This window comes from Myotis brandtii, unplaced genomic scaffold (assembly GCF_000412655.1).
Source record: "Myotis brandtii unplaced genomic scaffold, ASM41265v1 scaffold215, whole genome shotgun sequence".
NCBI classification, from domain to species: Eukaryota; Metazoa; Chordata; class Mammalia; order Chiroptera; family Vespertilionidae; genus Myotis; species Myotis brandtii.
The window spans coordinates 5,632,896-5,637,922 of record NW_005358043.1 but is presented as its reverse complement, the minus strand read 5'-3'; the positions used below and the strand labels follow the sequence as shown (position 1 = coordinate 5,637,922).

Genomic DNA, 5,027 nt, shown 5'->3' with positions numbered 1-5,027 from the left:
GCATAAGAAAATTATGTTAAAGAGGCAACAAAAGGTGTGGATATACTTAGACATCTAGGAGTATGACCCTGATTAAGTCTAATAGTCAGTCCCAAACAGTAATTTCCCTTGTCTGACATTTGTTCCCGTCCAAAATGTCCCCAAAACATGCATTGAGATATTTGGTCCATGACAAAAGGTCCTTGATATTTGGTCCAAAACATCCATGGACATATTTGGTCCACACTAACCCATTTACCTAACTTCTTGTGCCATTACTAGCTAGACTACTGAGGCAAGAAGGGCTGTTATGGCCAAAGCAGCCACAGGGCAATTATTGGGCCAATAAAACATGATAGTATGTTTTATGAATTAATCCTATAAACCAAAGGTATGAATACATATTATGGACTATTTGAACCCAGGGGCATATTCTTGGACATTTTAGACAGGACAAAATATCAAGGACTTCTTGGCATGGACCAAATACCTCCATGGGCATTTTGGACAGGAACAAATGTCTGCTATTATAATGTCATGGACCATGTTGTGGGAGAGGATGATGTGTTTTTTGAGATCACAGTCATTTATTGGCTATACCTGCCATACATTTATACCAAATCACCTGGAATCTATGAATATACTTCATCAAACTCTTCAAAGGAAATTTCATAAATTTATCCTTCCCCACATGAAGAAGGGATGCTTTATTTGCTTGTCTAAAAGTATTATACCTCATCTTTCAAATAGTAACTCCTGTCCACAGAGTGTAAGGAAGCAGTAAATTCAGTTGATTGCATGTATGTCACTCATGCTCTTGAAAGTTTCACTTCTGAATTTTTATTTGGTATTTTGCCCAGATTATTAATTAATTGATTGCGTCTTTACACGACAATTTTCCTAAATCATTTTCTCTTTTACATTAGGTATTTCTTAAGGGATGATATCCAAGATAGGATAATGTTCAGGGTATATTAATCTACATGTATAAAAGCCTACGCGACCATTGCAACCGAAACAACTGAACAGACAACCGAACAGGCTGCATGGGGCAACCAGGCCAGCAGGGGGGTTAGTGAGGGACGGCCAAATGACTGAGCAGCAGGCTGCGTGGGGTGACCAGGCTGGCAGGGCGGTGCAACAAGACTGGCAGAGGGGGCAGTGAGAGGCAATCAGCCTAGCAAGGGGGCAGTTGAGGGCAACTAGGCCAGCAGGGGGGGCAGTAAGAGGTGGCCAGGCTGGCAGGGAGGCAGTTGGGGGTGACCAGGCCAGCAGGGGGGCAGTTTGGGGTGACCAGTCCGGCAGAGGGGGCAGTTAGGGGCGATCAGGCAGGCAGGCAAGTGAGCAGTTAGGATCCAGTGGTCCCGCATTGTGAGAGGGATGTCCGACTGCCAGTTTAGGCCCGATCCCCGAGGGGTCCTGGATTGGAGAGGGTACAGGCTGGGCTGAGAGCCTCCCCCCCCCCACAGTGCATGAATTTTGTTCACCAGGCCTCTAGTGATACCGTAATCTCAATATTATGTTTCTTTTTGTTAATAATGGCTTTTTTTTTTACAGTGTCCAGGATTCTGCTAGTCTTTCTGGTTACAGTTAATGGAACCCTCACTAATTAATGACACAGCAGGCTTTCTCACACCTAACCAAATTAACTCTTTTTCTTGTATTCACCATCTCAATTGGCCCCAGGATCGGGCCTAAACCGGCAGTCGGACATCCCCCGAGGGGTCCCGGATTGGAGAGGGTGCAGGCTGGGCTGAGAAGCCCCTCCCCCCACAGTGCACGAATTTTGTTCACCAGGCCTCTAGTGATACCATCATCTCAATATTATGTTTCTTTTTGTTGATAATGGCTTTTTTTTGACAGTGTCCAGGATTCTGCGAGTCTTTCTGGTTACAGTTAATAGAACCCTCACTAATTAATGACACAGCAGGCTTTCTCACACCTAACCAAATTAACTCTTTTTCTTGTATTCATCATCTCAATTGGTGTCACTGTGATCCACCAGTCCCTCAGCTAGAAACCTGTCCTTTAGTCTAGACTGTCTTCTCTCACTCCCAACTGTTATGTCTAATTAATCATGGCATCCTTCCAATTTTATTTTCTACATACGTAGGGGTCCCAAAAAATGAATACACAGACTTTGAATAATTATAAAGGCACTGTTTATTAAAATGCATTTCATTTTCAAAATTGAGCTATTAGCTGTAAAGTGTGTATACATGTTTTTGGGACATCCTGTAGTTTGATTCATACCTTTGGGTCTCATCTAGCTGTAGTTCCTTTTAAAGAGTCAGTCTCAGTGCCATCTCCTCTGGGTTAGGTGTCTCTCCTGGTCCTTACTCTGCCTGCTCCTATCCTTTATCCTTCTGTGATCCCCCTTACCCCTTGGTGAACTCCTTGAAGGAAGGAACTGGGTGGGACTTATTTACTGTTTATTCTTTAGTCCCTGACTTAGTGCCTGGTATATATAAGGTGTTGAATAATTGATTGTTGACTGCATGATTGAATGAATAACACTTCCTTCAGCTCTCTCAATGCCTGTTTTATATGCCATACACAGACAGAATAATTATCCAATTATCCAAAGGTAATTATGTTAAACATATCATCATTTCACTTCAAAGTACTTCATGGAATTCTAGTGTTTGTTTTGTTTATGTTTTAGTGTTTTGTTGTTGTTGTTTTTTGGTTTTGTGTGTGTATATATGGGTGTATATGTGTGTTTTAAAGAGGGATAATAATTTTCAAAAATTTGTCTTTAAGTGTGACTTTTTATCACTTTGTTTTAAATATCTAAGTAATTAAGCACATTTCCCTCATTGTCAATCAAACCTCGATTTATATTAAATTTTCCTACTTGGGCCATGCTTAATTACTCCTTGCTGAGTTAGTTTTACCTCAAAGCAGTTACAATATGAACCTTATGCAGTTGCTTTATGTATGCACGTATATGTAGAAAATGCTAGATGAGATATAGTAGAAAGATATAACGTGAGCCAAGAAATGAAGATATGACTCTCTGAGGATGTGACACTTAGCTGTTCCCTTTGATGCTTTGCCCCATATCCCTCTGACTGCTGAGTTCACCTAAAACTGTGGGTACAGTTTCTAACCTACCAGTAACTTTCCAGCTCAAGTGCTATGTCTCTTCTTCTGGCTGAGAGTACAAATAAGCTTAGTCTGGGGAAGATGGGGAGTTTAAACACCCCCAGGAGCAACCTTCAATCGATAGGGAATGGGTGATGATGGCCAGTGTCCCAATCCTAACCTCCAATGAAATGATTCTAAGGCATGTTTTCCCTCCAGTCTCTCAGAGTCTCCAAGGGGAGACCTGGCTGTAGTAGTAGCACTCCCAATAATGTGCCATTACTGGTTTCTCTTATCTCATGTTTCCCACTTTCTTTAGAAAATGCTTCCAAAAAATGATCTGCCCCCAAGTCCTTCTGTCAGGGTTGGTATTTGGGGTAACCAAAGCTTAAAGAATATGGAAGCCATGATTGACTGAGAGATCATAATAGTCAGAAGAGGCATCATGTAAAAGTACCAGAGCCAAGAGTTAAGGGTGGAAATATCAAGGAACTAAAAGATGTTCTAGATGCCTGGCTGGAGCAATGAAGGGAAAATTGTGAGGTAGCAGGGCCCAATTAGTGGTGGGCTTTAGAAACATTGTCACTACTTTGTCATTATTGCAGGGACAGTTGGATTCTAGACTGAAAGATATGAAGTAGGGGAGTGATATACTATATATATTATGGAGAATGAATTGTAGGAGAAGAAACATTGTCACTACTTTGTCATTATTGCAGGGACAGTGGGATTCCAGACTGAAAGATATGAAGTAGGGAAGTGATATACTATATATATATATTATGGAGAATGAATTGTAGGAGAATTAGTCAAGACACCTGTGATGAAGTTACTACAATAATAGTGACCAGCACTTGGGGAAGGAGTCAGTAGTATCTGGAGAGAAATGGGCGGATTTCACAACTATTGAGAAGCTAGCATCTTTCTAAATTGTCATTGCTATTTCTTATCAGTGTGAAGCAGTCATGGTGATAACTAAGGTAAACTGACCATTAAACAGGGGAGCATTTCAGTCATTGATGTTGCTCTTCAAATTTTCTTTGAGAACTTATTTGCTTTTTTAGAAAAGTCTTTACCTTATGGATTTGTATATCTCAACCTTGTTCTAAAAGTATTGAAATATTTGTGGTGGTAGAGAAACTCATGTCACATTTCTCTGGTTCATCTTTGGTAGTAATTGGTAGAGATTATTACTGATTATATGTTTACACCAAACTCTTGTTGTGGAAGTGAGAAGGACAAAGGGCTGTAATGTTACTAATTTGCTCATGATCAATGAAATACATTAGAATGATGGAAAACAAGATACTGTAGCAAGTGCCTTTATGAAGTTATTACTGACATCTTCTTTGAGATATATGAGTTTGCTATTGAAGCTTTTATTTTAGAGTTATTAGTAACCACTCATTTCAGTTACTGCAGTGAAAATGAATTTTTTTGTTATGTTAGTCAGCAAAAAATAAAAATGATGATAAACCTGTTCTGAAGATGCAGCTTTCATTAAAAAGGAAAGAAAACCTAATTGAAAGTCACTGTAAATTTTGAATGATTAATTTCATGCCAAATAAGTTATTAAAAATCTCTGATGGATATAAAAAAGCAATCATTTGCAAAATTGGAAAGAGCTAAATTAAATCTAGATATACTTCTCTATTTTTTTTAATTTGTGCATTGGGAGAGATAATATAGAAACTGTTGAATTTTAACACAATAGCCTTTTGCTATAGATAGTTTTTAATGCTATTAGGCTCTAAACCAATAATTAATTTCCCTCTGGATTTTTTTATAACAGTGGATAATTTTTGTTCTAATTTACTCTTTTCCTTGTGTGTGTTTTTGTAATAATACATCTAGTTCATACTATTTCAAGCATTCAAATAACATAGGGTTTTTTGTTTCTTTGTTTTGCTGTGTTGTATTTTGTTTTTGTTATTATATATGATATATTATATGTATTTATA

General features: G+C 38.7%; 1 protein-coding gene across 1 annotated transcript in view; it reads left to right on the top strand.

Annotated features, from left to right (window-relative positions):
• The window catches only part of PLXDC2 (plexin domain containing 2), a 451,667-nt gene that overhangs the window by 265,914 nt on the left and 180,726 nt on the right, over nucleotides 1-5,027 (top strand). The gene's annotated exons all lie outside the window — the stretch shown is intronic.